General features: G+C 42.7%; 1 protein-coding gene and 1 pseudogene across 1 annotated transcript in view; both read right to left on the bottom strand.

Annotated features, from left to right (window-relative positions):
• LOC126236459 (nose resistant to fluoxetine protein 6-like) overlaps positions 1 to 15,362 on the bottom strand; it is a 350,515-nt gene that overhangs the window by 303,010 nt on the left and 32,143 nt on the right. The gene's annotated exons all lie outside the window — the stretch shown is intronic.
• Positions 4,658 to 4,775, bottom strand: LOC126237978 (5S ribosomal RNA; annotated as a pseudogene).

Genomic DNA, 15,362 nt, shown 5'->3' on the forward strand with positions numbered 1-15,362 from the left:
AGTCTTTCAGTCGGACTCCCACAGCGTAGTTCATCTCTCAACATCACTAGTGTTACTCTTTACACCAACTCAAGCGTCGCTTCGCACTGTCTACAGAAATATATGAGGAGTTGTCCTCGATGGTGAGTGTTCATCGGAGGTGAGGGTATCATCTGGAGTGCCCCAGGGAAGTGTGGTAGTTCCGCTGTTGTTTTCTATCTACATAAATGTTTGCATAGGGTGGAAAGCACTGTGCGGATGTTTGCTGATGATGCTGTGGTGTACGGGAAGGTGTCGTCGTTGAGCGACTGTAGGAGGATACAAGATGACTTGGACAGGATTTGTGATTGGTGTAAAGAATGGCAGCTAACTCTAAATATGGATAATTGTAAATTAATGCAGATGAATACGAAAAAGAATCCTGTAATGTTTGAATACTCCATTAGTATTGTAGCGCTTGACACAGTCACGTCGATTAAATATTTGGGCGAAACATTGCAGAGCGATATGAAGTGGGACAAGCATGTAATGGCAGTTGTGGGGAAGGCGGATAGTCGTCTTCAGTTCATTGGTAGAATTTTGGGAAGATGTGTCTCATCTGTAAAGGAGACCGCTTATAAAACACTAATACGACCTATTCTTGAGTACTGCTCAAGCGTTTGGGATCCCTATCAGGTCGGATTGAGGGAGGACATAGAAGCAATTCAGAGGCGGGCTGCTAGATTTGTTACTGGTAGGTTTGATCATCACGTGAGTGTTACAGAAATGCTTCAGGAACTCGGGTGGGGGTCTCTAGAGGAAAGGAGGCGTTCTTTTCGTGAATCGCTACTGAGGAAATATAGAGAACCAGCATTTGAGGCTGACTGCAGTACAATTTTACTGCCGCCAACTTACATTTCGCGGAAAGACCACAAAGCTAAGATAAGAGAGATGAGGGCTCGTACAGAGGCATATAGGCAGTCATTTGTCCCTCGTTCTGTTTGGGAGTGGAACAGGGAGAGAAGGTGCTAGTTGTGGTACGAGGTACCCTCCGCCACGCACCGTACGGTGGATTGCGGAGTTTGGATGTAGATGTAGATGTAGATGTAGAGTTTCTGCACCATTGTACCCCATTCGTTTTCACTCCCTATGCACAGTCCCTGGGCTAATTGGAGAACTGAGCACTTTGGAACTGACAAGAGATTTCTTCGTTTGATTTTTCGATTATTTACAGTCACCCTCCACAATACTCGACGGTCCCTGCCCATGAGTACGTGAGGTCTGTCTGGTCTGGGTTTACTTCTGGTTGTTCCTTCGCGTATACATATCACATTCACATCATCAACAGTCAACTTCTGCAGGGTTATAAGCACTGAGATGTCCCTGATTGATTTGTTCACTCAGGTCATATACAATGACTAGTCCACGTTCGAAGTCACTGAGTCTTCTGACCGACATATTGTGTTGTTCTCCTTCCTCACCTTTTTTCATTCTGGCGGGGATGCCTCCGGAGACATCTAGTGGTTAATTCCGCATTTCATAGAGGTGTTCGGATACTTTTGATCGGACAGTATCCTTCTACTAACCGCAAGCGAAATTCCTGAAAAGGTAAAAGAAAATATATTACAAATATGCTGCCGGGTCACAGTGCTACCGTCTTCACTGCCGCCTACATGAGTCGATGGTTTCACATCCACGTTTTTTCCCGAATCCTTTAGAGAGAAGTTTCACTGCAGACGTTTACAACCGTTACGGTACTCTTCTTTTTAAGAAGTGTCGGGGAGCGTTAAAATCGTGCTTCATTTCGTAAGAAACATTTTTGCTTTAATACGTTAACTCACTCTACTTACGTAGCCACGTATCTCGTTTCGAGCGTGACCTTAGACGCTTCGTTTAAGTTTCTTGAATGGAGCTAACGCCAAGCAGAGGATTACGGTTAGTTAGTAATAGGCGTTTATCGCGATGCCTTTTTTAACATTCGTGTCTCTAAACATGCAACGGATAATTGATTTGTCAGCTGTGTTAGTGAGCAGGTGCCGTTAACTCCGTAAATAAGCAAAATAGTAAATTACTGTCTCTGTTTTGTTGTTCCAGTTTACATATCTCCCTAGTCGTGTGTGTGTGTGTGTGTGTGTGTGTGTGTGTTTCCACTTAACCTCAGGGATCAAATATTTACCAGCTATCAGTGAGTACCGCGGAAAGTAGTGACGCAAATTTATGCGCTCGCATCTGTTCCCTTACGTAACAGTGGTAAGAGATTGTAATATGCTGCATTATAGCTGTCAGAGAACGTTGCTTTTAGCGACTTGATTACAGCTTACCGCGTGAGGTAAGAAATGAATGTTTCAACGCGATGACGTATTAGGAAGATTAATGAATATTGTAATTACTAAGTGCCACGGTGTATGAAAAAAGCACAAGTGGAGAAATCAGATAGCTACGGGTTTATTACTTAATAAATGGTCAGATAGCGCGCTGGCAAAAGATGATGTGGAGTTAAGACAAAAAAAAAACAACAAATGGAAACGAACCTACAAGTTTTATGTTTAAAAAAATGAACACTAGAGGAAAAATAGTCGAAAAAATAGGTAACTGATGACAATGCCGCTCAGGTTCAGGCCACTGTAAACGTAAATGCAGCTTCCCCGGTAGTACAAAATAAGGAAGTATGTAGATAAAAAAATAAAGCACTTAACATGTAAGAAAGTGCGGTATGAAAGTTTGCGGAACATACGATATCTCCCTACTTATGACGATGCTTACTGAGACGTAATTGTATAAAACACTGAAAAGAGAACGCTAAATTCTCTTTTATCAGCATTAAATCAATTTGTTTACCAAAACACATTACAGGCTATATCTGTAAATGCCAATCCCGGTTGTTTAAGGGGAGATGTACGCAAAATTGTTCAAAAATATTTTTTTTTGCCACCAGATAGTTCTGCAGCATGTTAGAAATGTCGTCTTAAATTTTCAGCGTTTAATTCATGCTACAAATGATGTAAAAAGCCATCTTGTTTCAACCAGCGCGCAGTGTCACGCCCACTTTTGTACACGACTCTGTCCTTGTTTGCGATATTTCATTATTGCTTGCCATCAGAGAAGATATCTGTCGAGTATTGCAGGCTGTGCGCCCGTTTACCATGTGCTTGATTACGATTTATTAAAGAAATGCACACTTGATGTCACAAAAAACTCGAACGAAATCTTTAATATCCTCATTTAGCAGAGATGTCCAAAGACACCATTTTGTTCATCTACTGTTGTTAAAATATCTTCATATGATACTTGCCTAGTGTTCACTTATAGCAACATGGAAGAATCGGGACTTTATGAGACTAGGATTTGATGCAGGTTGCTTCACTCAAAATCTGCTGAAAAAGACTGATCATGTGCGTCTTGCTAGTTCTGAAATGTATGTGAAGGATATTGTCAAAAAAGCATGCCAGTAGGATCAGATTCGAACAAAAGAACTACATGAAGACCAAGACCCAATGTATGTTATGGCCGATATTAAGGTACTTGTTGCTGGTATAAAGGCTAGTAAAATCTTCTTTCTGCATTTCCAGCGACTTTCATTGTTCACTGTATAAGGAGTATTTTCTGGTGAACGATTGTAGATGAAAAGATGAAGTTTGCTACAGACTTCGTACATACTATAACTCAGATTCCTGTGGTACAAAATTTTTCAATTGCATTACTGCCAAATTTCTAGTTTTGTATAAGGGGCGTTCAATAAAGCAAAATGATTTTATTCAAGATTCCAGTACACGATATTATCCACCACTCTTTTGGTTACAAGACCCTATTTTCTCTACGTAGTCTCCGTTCAATGCGACGGCTATACGCCACCGTCGACCTTTTTTCTTCAGGAGAGAGATGGTGTGGCGCCATTCCGTAGATTGCCGTTTTGTTTCCTGTAAGAAGTGATGAACCCATGTTTCAGCTCCCGAGACGATATTTGACGAAAAACTGTCACGATCAGCCTCTAACGCGCAGGATGATCCTTGGTCGCTCTTAATGGTTTTCTATTATGCGGCAAGGTGTAATAAAATTGCTATGCATCATACATGTAAATTTAAAAAATTATTGCGAGAGTTTTAAGACAGATATTGAAAAAAACTGGTACACGGGTTTGTTTACCTAATTACTAAGGATAACACCAGTTTGAAAGAGATTAGTAAAGTAATCTTTCAGAAAATGTTCCTCGTATGATGGTATGTGTTTCAGAAAGCGTCCAGCAACGTCGTGATCAAATTATTTGACAAAGAAATTGGAAAAACCCAAATTATACCCAATAACATTATGAAAAAATGTGCCAAATCTGTTTTAATTATCTCTCGAACTGTAAGAGATACATTAGCTTATATGTACCCGCTTATTTACTCATACGTCCTCCCTTAAAGGATCTAACAACACTGAATAAAGTACCTTCAAACGTCTGATTATTTTCTAAATGAGTTTATGCGTTAAAACTAAACTAAACTAAACTCCGTCCGAAAAGGCCTTAGAAGGCAAAACGGTACCGACCGGCCGCCGTGTCATCCTCAGCCCACAGGCGTCACTGGATGCGGACATGGAGGGGCATGTGGTCAGCACACCGCTCTCCCGGACGTATGTCAGTTTACGAGACCGGAGCCGCCACTTCTCAATCAAGTAGCTCCTCAGTTTGCCTCACAAGGGCCGAGTGCATCCAGCTTGCCAACAGCGCTCGGCAGACCGGATGGTCGCCCATACAAGTGCTAGCCCAGCCCGACAGCGCTTAACTTCGGTGATCCGACGGGAACCGTTGTTAACACTGCGGCAAGGCCGTTGGCTTATGTGTTAAACGTTTGATATTAAAAATGTAAGAGAAAAAGTTTAGAAAAGGTTAGAAATTATACCTAAAGTTTGTTTGGAATAGCTAAGTGCTGTCATTATGAAGCGCTCTTGAGTATGGGTAATTGTGCTCCTTTTTAACCAAGAGCTAGTTTTTCGCGAATCTCAAAATCCATGACGTCATATCCTGAACTATGTGTCGTGGATTGATATAATTTTGCAGGTACATTCAGTGGTATAGATGGATACTGTTAGCAAAATGTGTTGCGAATAGAGTTAGTAATAAAGAAGTAATAAATTAAAATGTCACACCTGATGGTGTTTTACTACATGATTAGAGTTAGTAATAAAGAAGTAATAAATTAAAATGTCACACCTGATGGTGTTTTACTACATGATTAGAGTTAGTAATAAAGAAGTAATAAATTAAAATGTCACACCTGATGGTGTTTTACTACATGATTAGTTCAAGTGCAGTAAGGGACAATCTTTCGTCCTTTCACCATTTACGGGGAATATCAAAGGGAAAAAAGTTCGTACAAGTTTGAAGTAATGTGTAAAGTTTGTTGCGACTCGCTAAATGCCTCCTGGATGAATGAAGGCTGGGTAATTTGCATGGTGCGAATTATGCTGCCTCAAGATATGTACATAGCTTCTTACTCCAATATTTGCCTTGCTGTGTCAGGCCTTCAGTTTTAAAATAAGATTATATCCCTTAGGAAGTAGATTATGACAGCATTTTAAAATTTTAAGTTCGGTTTATAGTTATATGAAATACTGAGTGAAAAAAACTTTTGTTACTCCTGGACCGTCAGATAGCAACCTGAAACTGAATCCGTGCACTACAAACCTTGAACCGGGTTACCCGTTTCTAATATAGATAATGTCTATTACAAGTTCAATTCGAAATCCGAGGTGGGCTACAGCATCAGAAAACCAATCGAGGGCTTTCAGGGTAAAAACCATCTAGCAGAAAAAAATTGTCTCCCAAATCAAAATAAACAATACCTCGTACACATATTGCTCAATGTTCCTTCGAGAGCAAAGTCATCATGGCAACAAGGTCGCACAAACCTGTCCAGTCTTCCGTGTGCCGGCCGGCTGCACATGGCTCTGACTCCTGCTATATTGGAACTTGCGAATACTCTCAAAATGGCTCTAAGCACTATGGGACTTAACATATGAGGTCATCAGTCCGCTAGACTTAGAACTACTTAAACCTAATCAACCTGAGGACATAACAAACATCCATGCCCGAGACAGGATTCGAACCTGTGACCGTAGCAACAGCGCGGTTCCGAACTGAAGCGCCTAGAACCGCTCGGCCACAACGGCCGGCGGATACTCTCATTCGATTTGATCAACGGATCTCAATCATACACCTCGCTGCACAACTGAACGTCTCTGTTGGTAGTGCTGAGACAGTAGTCCACCAGCCGGGAGGAGGAGGAGGAGGAGATTAGTGTTTAACGTCCCGTCGACAACGAGGTCATTAGAGACGGAGCGCAAGCTCGGGTTAGGGAAGGATGGGGAAGGAAGTCGGCCGTGCCCTTTCAAAGGAACCATCCCGGCATTTGCCTGAAGCGATTTAGGGAAATCACGGAAAACCTAAATCAGGATGGCCGGAGACGGGATTGAACCGTCGTCCTCCCGAATGCGAGTCCAGTGTGCTAACCACTGCGCCTCCACCAGCCAGGGTACTCTTAAGTCGTGTGCCCGCTGGGCTCCTCGCCGCACGATAGAAGTCCATAAAGAGCATCTTGCGCGTTAGAAGCTGATCGTGACACGTTTTGATCGAATATAGTCACAGGTGTTCAAACGTGGGTTCATCACTTTGAACAAGAAATAAAATGGCAATCTATGGAGTGGCGCCACACCACCTACCCCCGAAGAAAAAAGGTCAAAGGAGATGCACGACCGTCTTATTGAACGGAGATTATTCAGAGAAAATAGGGTTTTGTAACCAAAAGAGTGGGGAATAATATGGTGTACTGGAATCCTGAACAGAATCATTCTGCTTTATGGAACGCCCCTCGTACAACAGTAGAAATGCTGACATCTCGAAATGAGGACAGCGAAAACATTTCTTTTGTGACGTCTTACTGAAAGCCGAATAAGAAGATACAAATGAAAAGTTTTCGCTGTCCTCATTTTGAGATTACGCCAACATTTCTACATATTGACAACCCATGTATAACTGTGTTTTATGTATGTCTCTGACACGAGAATAATAATAATAATTGACAGCCCAGATTGAAACACAACACCCAGTCCACGAGCGGAGAAAATCTCCAAGGCAGCCGGGGATCAAACCCAGGTGAGCTACTTGATAGTCCGACTGGTTTGATGCACCCCGCCACGAATTCCGCTCCTGTGCCAGCCTCTTAATCTCAGGGTAGCACTTGAAATCTACTTAGTTATTTGCTGGATGTATTTCAGTCTCTGTTTTCCTCTACAGTTTTTACCCTCTACGGCTCCTTCTAGTACCATGGAAGTTATTCCATGACGTCTTAACATATGTCCTACTATCCTGTCGCTTCTTCTTGTCAGTCTTTTCCATATATTCCTTTCGTCGCAGATTCCCCGGAGAACCTCCTCATTCGTTATCTTTTAAGTCCACCTAATTTTCAAAATTATTCTGTAGTATCACACCTCAAATGCTTCGATACTCTTCTTTTCAGGTTTTCTCGCAATTCATGTTTCACTACCATACAATGCTGTGTTCCAAACATACATTCTCAGAAATTTCTTCCTCATGTTAAGGCCTATGTTTGATACTAGTAGACTTCTCTTGAAAAGGAATGCCATTTTGCCAGGGCTGATCTGCTTTTCACGCCCTCCTTGCTCCGTCCGTCATTGGTTATTTTTGGTGCCCAGGCACCAGAATTCCTCAACTTGTCCTACTTCGTGATCACCTGTTCTGATGTTAAGTTGCTCGCTATTCTCATTTCTGCCACTTCTCATTACTTTCGTCTCTCTTCAATTTACTCTCATTCCATATTCTATACTGTTAACAATGGCTGAGAAAAGTTTATTGGAAAATCTAAAAGAACAATTTTTGCCTGACTTTGTCAATGTTTTCCTCGGCATTGACAAACCCCAGACAAAAATTACGTCAGAAGGAGGGAGGTTAGTAAGACGTCGTGGTCTCCTGACCTTCATTGCTTACATATTCCGCCCTCACAATCATATTCCGCACATCAAGACGCTTCATTCGAACCCAAACTCGATAAGATAAAGTCAATGATGTATGAATTCATGTAAACGATATGCAAATAACTAATAAATCGCAAGTGCGCACCGTGGTTGAAATACTCGAGGCTGGCGTACACACATACATTCCAGACACGACGGTCGCAGGGGCTTTTAGTTCGAGAGAGGCAACCACACGCCAGGAGGCCAGTCCCAACCCATCTACGTTGGCCGGTGGACGCCCATGGAGCGGACAGCGTTCGCCCGAGGGAAAGGAGGAACGACCCCGTGTTCGGCTTAAAAGCAATTCCGCTACATTGTGTGGGAGCGGCCAGCCTACGCATTCTTTACACATAGCACGCAGTTTCAGAGATTTTCACAGGGAGACAGCAAACGCCAAACGCCGATACCACAGTTTTCCGAATTGGTCGCCTTAAACGAAACGTCATTCTCCCGGTATAGAAGAGCAATGCTAATTGGCAGAGGATACTTCTTACGCCTTGAGCTGAAGGAGTAATGGAAGAGACCGAAAGATATACCCCTTCACGTCTGGCGTGGAGAGGCGCCGTTCCGTTGTCGCTCTTGGAGCGATCTCTCCTCAATACTTCACTGCGAGAGCACCTCTGTCGAGAGCGAATCGAAGTGCGACTCTCTATATTGAGTCCTTGCGATTAATCGTTGTTCACTGTGTTGACCGACACACTTATTGTGCGGTGTGAACGGACAGAGTTATAGTTAACGCCTGCGAGTGAATTTTTGAGTGGCATCGCGGTGGACTGGTTATCTGACCGGTGTACCACGCCAATAGTTAGACTAGGGGCGAATAGGAATCCTTGACTTCATCAAAGCATAGGGAGAGTTTGATTGGCGAAGGTCAATCCAGATAGAATGAGAGTTATCTTATTTGTCAGCAGCGAGCGGCGCAGACAGCAGTCATCGCAGCTTACGGTATTGTGCGCTACAGCTATTGCGAGCCCCATATTTCCTCCACAACAGTACACTTCACTGCGTTTCACACGCGACAGCCTCGGCTGTACCTAGCGACATTCTAAAGGATAATTATTCAAGTTCAGTAGGCGCACCTCTCAGCCATTCTGCCAAGTCAACAACAATCTTAAACTTTGTATAGAAATTTCATTAGCGAATCCTATCTTTGAGAGGTAACTTCACATTCTGAAAAGAACCGGGATATAACTTGTTCTTTTCATAACTAAAAGTGCCATTGTGATTTCTCAGAATTGTTGCAAAATAAATAATAACTTTTGTTTTTCTTACACTAACTAGCACTACTCCAGGACCCAAGTATTCCACTAGTTACGTAAAAAATTTTGTGAATTTTTGTGTCATTTCCTTACAGCGGACGACTCCAGAAGATACTTATTGCTGAAAGATTTTTAGGCATTTCTCTTTAGAACGATAGGAGCGTCTGTCTGACTTCTGTAGTAGTGTGGGGGTGGAAATTGCATCTTGCAGGAGCCACAGGGTAAAGGGTACATCTCAGATTAATTCGTTGCGCAGAATAACAGAATCTCAGATGAACCCCACGCTCACATATCATAAGTGGGTTTCCCATTATTACTAAGAGCGCTTTTGGTGCTTCGTGTGGCTGTGTACCTTGTGCAGTACAGCCGGTATTTTAACACAGTTTTCCATGTGCAACTTCGTTATTACTGGTAATGATTTTCACGTTATTACAAATCTTCACAATGGGCACAGTTTCTATGTTTATAATACGCTCGTCTGTTTACTCTACTTGTAATATCTGTTCTGCATAAGGCAGACCGCAACATGAACAAGCCAGTGTGGTGTTAAGAATAAAGGGAAACCTTCTGATGGTGTAAAGTAACCGAAACATGTATCGGTACACGGAGAAGAACAAGAGATTTTGTTTTCCTCAGGGCGAAAATCTCAAAATATATTTACAATATAAGAATGTGATTTGACGTAATTGTTCAGTTTTGAAGCACTGCCATCACCTTACACACTCAAGTATCGTCTTGTAAGCTACGTTGTACAAATTTTGCAAACTCCGTTTGCGAAGGTCGTCGCGCTTGTCCTGCTCGCTTATTGACTAGCGTCTTGACACAAAGGCCGCTCTCAACTTGACACCGGTCTGACGCGTGGCTGGAAGTTGCTAAAGCAGATCAGTGTAGGGCTGGGGCTTGTACGCCATCCCCAGCGACGCAGAAGAAGCAAAGCAGAACGTTAACCTCCCTTCGCCATCATAAACAAAAGGGGGAGGCTAAACTTGGCGCCCAGCCCGTCTAGAGCTCTTCAGTGGTAACACACTGGTTCGGATTGAACAGATGCAGGTCTGCATCATGGATGAACGTTAATAAAGAGCAAATGAATTACTTGCAATTCAGTCAGTCTGTTTATTTGATGCATTGGTGTTATTAACGAACAGAGAGGCGCAAATGTACTAGGATAGTATCTAAGCTTATTCCAAACAGCTGAAGACGCCAGAAAAAAATTTTAAGACGTGGTAATGTAAAGGGCGGGCGAGAAGTTCTCGTACCCTCCAGTATCAAATGATAATTATTTGATTTGTTTTAGCACAAGTACAAACATATTAAGTGTCCAGTGTATTAGTATGTTCCCCATCATAGTATAAACACATTTCCATATGCCTCCATGTTCTTTCTGACATATTTTTCAGCATGTTTGGTGTTACATAGAAAAATGCATCCTCAATTGCATTGCGCAATTCTTCGTTTGTAACAAAACGACGTGCAGATACATGCGGCATAATGACTCCCCATAACGAGATGTCAGGTATGACATGGTGAGGACTTCTTGCTGGCCATTTTAAGGGAGCTGTTGTCGCTGAGGAACCACGACCTATCCACCGTCCTGGAAAGTGTTCATTTAAGAACTCGCGCACTGCAAGAGCGCAGTGAGGAGGCATTCCTCTTGCTGCAACTATGTGCGTTCTGTGAGTCCCCTTTACTCAAGCTGAGGTATTAACCGTGTTTGCCCGCATCTCGTGGTCGTGCGGTAGCGTTCTCGCTTCCCACGCCCGGGTTCCCGGGTTCGATTCCCGGCGGGGTCAGGGATTTTCTCTGCCTCGTGATGGCTGGGTGTTGTGTGTGCTGTCCTTAGGTTAGTTAGGTTTAAGTAGTTCTAAGTTCTAGGGGACTGATGACCATAGATGTTAAGTCCCATAGTGCTCAGAGCCATTTGAACCATTAACCGTGTTTGTAACATGTGTAAACAATCTGCATCATTCAAAATGCCTTCAAAGAAGCACAGTCCAAGCAGATGTGATGTCATCGGTTCCCATATCATTGCGGGAGCTCATTCCTTTCAAACTCGACTGTGTAATAAGGTTTCTCTTTGGCCCAGACGACAACATTAATCTGGAAACCTTACCCTGACACCGTTTGCTGCACTTGGAATCTGAATTAACAAAGCACTGCTTGCTAAAACGCGTTCATTCCGGTCTGCACCCGGTAACTCATTTACGAACGTCGGTCGATAAGACCTGACCTTAAGGTCTTTTTTTCATGTGGTCTCACATAGTTGTCCCCGGCATACCGAGTTCCAAAGCACGTTTACGTTTCGACTTCATAGGAGATTGTTCAAGCTAAACAACGACTCCGGCACATTTTCTCCTCGTGCGTGTCTTCTCCCTTCTACTCCACGGCCTGTCTTTAACACGGTCAATAGCAAAAGCACGTCTTTCGCAACCCAGAAGTGTTACCTTTCACCGTGGAGACCTATTAAATCTTTTCTGGAATGCTCCCATAATCTACCTCAATGTCTGTCCTGTCTGCTGTCGTTCGTACATCCATACACTTGTCACTAAACGCTCGTCAATTGTGTAACTATGACCGCTCACATCTGCCATGGCTACAAATTAAAACTCGACTGCCACTGCGAAAACGTGTAAACATAGATTCCAAAAACTGATAAGAAGTAACGTAGCTACCAACCTACATAAAAACATTCGATACTAAACATGGGTTACAGGGGTATGCAAACTTCTCGCCCACCCTGTATACAGAAGTAAACAGTTTGCTTGTTTGGAAATGTTCGCAATTTTTTCATCCGCCTACATCAAGAAAACAACTTTCCCGCAGCGTTAGAGAGCAATTATAAATCGATGTATAAGTAACGTTAAAGGGAAATAAATTATCCACAAGCATTCATTTGCTGTGCACAGCTAAAGCGTCATCGCTGAAACGTAAACTGCATATATATCCATTATTTCTCTAATGTCCTAAGAGAAATGTCGGATTGGTTCCTTTCTAAAGTCATGGCAGACATATGTCGTAACTGGAAGTAAGTTCCCTTGTGTGAAATGTCAAAATGTATTTGGAGAGGCTTGCCCCTCTCCTTCACCCCTTTCTCCCACCACCTGAATAATGTAAGAATACAAACACTTACGGCACTCTGTATCGGATTGTGAATCACTGATTGTTAACCTTGCAACGTGACGCAATAGTTTGCGTTAGATTTGAATTCTGCAGAAGTGAAGCTGAAATCCCACATAACTTCAGACTAGTACCCGGGTTATTTGTTCCACAATGACACGAATGATCCGTTTCTCACACTTAACCTACGAAACGACTGCCGGTAGTGTCAGGACCAGGATGTCGATGGCCCATTAAACTTCTCTTTCGTTGTGTATTGCATATGGTACTTCCAGTCGCAGTCACCATTACGAGCCGGCCGGAGTGGCCATGCGGTTCTAGGCGCTTCAGTCTGGAACCGCGCGACGGCTACGGTCGCAGGTTCGAATCCTGCCTCGGGCATGGATGTGTGTGATGTCCTTAGGTTAGTTAGGTTTAAGTAGTTCTAGGGGACTGATGACCTCAGAAATTAAGTCCAATAGTGCTCAGAGCCATTTTGAACCTGCTTCAGTACCCACTCCTACGCAAGATATTAATCTGTCTAGACGTTTATTATCATAGTTTCATCCGCAGATTCATTCTCGACTATTATTTGTGAAATATCTTCAGGGAACTCAGATGAAAATGTCGTGGAGAAAACAAAAATGCCGCAACGTGTTGGTTAAAGATACAGAAGAGCATCGCCTTTCCAACCCGAGGCCACTACACTCGTGACTTCGTTAAATGTCTAATCCAAACTTCCTAGATGTGGCAAAAGAACGGAGTACATGCATCTGTCCGATTATGAGGCCAAAATAATATAGAGACTACTGATTATTAGTATGCTACTTCCCTAAATGCAGATAACAATTCGATAGTGGCACTGAAGAATTTTGTTTCGTTATTTCACCCAACAACTACACATGCTATTCTGCACAATCCAAGTGCCAGTCTGACGAAGGCTAACGAGGCGGGAAATGACAGAGTACTGGTGTAAAAAGAGAACTGTAGGCTCTGCTTCTCCATGGACAAGATCACTATCGCTCGATAACGCACAGAATTCTGGCGCTGCGGGAAGTTTCCGTTACCAGAACAGGGATGACAAAGCGAGCAATGGAGTTCCTGATCATCAGATTATGTGTCAACATGTCTGTTTATGAACTAAATCTTTCCGGTGTCCAAGGAGGAAACGTAGGAACCACATTTGATGGTGAACCAACGAACGGGTACGTTAAGTCTTCTTTGGTGCTTGCTGATGCTATCAGGTGTCACTTTACCCTTTCTCAAAAATATATCAATAACAAAACAAATCATGATAACACCAAGCTCTCGTCACTGACACCGGACGGTTACGTATCTGACATCTAGCGTACAATCTTACATCTTGTACCAGATTACAAACCATACGAAAACTGCACACTCAAACGGACATTTCACTTCCTGTAAGAAAAGCTTAAGAATCGAATTAAAATGTAAGTGAGTGCACTACGAGAAAAGGAGGACATCACTATGTAACGACTTTCTCATAAGAGTGAATTAGTAACGAAGCACTAAGTTTTAGCTCAGGCTAATGAGCGAAAGATACCAACTGCCTTTACATGGACAGCTGAAATAAGCATTCAGAAAACTCCGATTTGAGCAAACTTTTGGATTAGTGTCTCTAAATTTTTCGCTCCCACAGAAATGTCTAACAATGAGTTTATTGCAACGAAGTGAAATAACATAATAGCATAAGTAAATAGCCGCCTTCCGGAAATAATACTATTTTATTTATGAATGTCACAAAGCGTTTTGTCTTGTTCTCGACTTTCACAGCTAAATTTGCATATTAGTTTAAAACGGTTTTCTTCGTTGTATTTGTCTAGTTTGTCAACTTAACTGAGTTTATTGTTCAATTGAGGACGATTCTCAGTCACTGCCTGTTCCTCTGGTTATGTAATGTATCTTGCCAGTATTTTTTCTGACGTGGTTTAAAGTGTTTGTAGATGTATTCTTTGGACCTCCTGAATATATGTGAAGTGATGAATAGAGATACATTACGCGTAGAATGAAAGTCGTCCTCGATCAAACAGATAAACTAAGCCAAAGTGACAAACCAAAAACAACGAGCAGTGTTAAACGATTATGTACTTACAGCTGGGACATCCGGAAAGAAATCGAAAGCACTCCGTGAAATGCGTAAATAAAAGACTTGTGTAATAATACTTGACTCAGGGGTTTCATCAAGTAGAGACGGAAATGGCTTCATCATGGCGTAGCGTGATCTGAAATTTGTCATGTGAACAAGTAGGTACCGGGGATTATCGGCGTTTCCCAGCCACTTTTACATAATATATATGACGGTAGTATCTGTTCCCGAAAGAACAGTTACCGTGGATGACCATGCAGCTTTGCTAGAATTGAAATGATAATTAAATGGACACCCTAGCTGCAAACAGGCGTTGATGTACTTCATTGGGGACATGTTGAAAATGTCTGCGCCGACCGGGACTCGAACCCGGGATCTCCTGCTTACATGGCAGACGCTCTATCCATCTGAGCCACCGCGGGCACAGAGGATAGTGCGTCTGCAGGGATTTATCCCTCGCAAGGGATAAGTCGCTGCAGACGCACTATCCCCCTGTGCAAGGGATAAGTCCCTGCAGACGCACTATCCTCTGTGCCCGCGGTGGCTCAGATGGATAGAGCGTCTGCCATGTAAGCAGGAGATCCCGGGTTCGAGTCCCGGTCGGTGCAGACATTTTCAACATGTCCCCAATGAAGTACATCAACGCCTGTTTGCAGCTAGGGTGTCCATTTAATTATCATTTCACTTTTACATAAAACAATTATTTCATTTGTCGAGCGGATCTTAATGTAATTCCGGTAGCATAACCTTTGATAAAATTGTGTTACCTGAATTTTTGAGTCATTACCTAACTATGCTGTATAACGAGCCATTAATATTCATTTATTATAATTATACCCAACTGGTAAAAGACACTTCTATTTTCAATAGTTTCCCGCACAGTGACACAAAAATCTGTTCCGACAGCCAGATGCGTAGAAAACAACATACGA

The sequence above is a fragment of the Schistocerca nitens genome, chromosome 2 (genome assembly GCF_023898315.1).
Source record: "Schistocerca nitens isolate TAMUIC-IGC-003100 chromosome 2, iqSchNite1.1, whole genome shotgun sequence".
NCBI lineage: Eukaryota > Metazoa > Arthropoda > Insecta > Orthoptera > Acrididae > Schistocerca > Schistocerca nitens.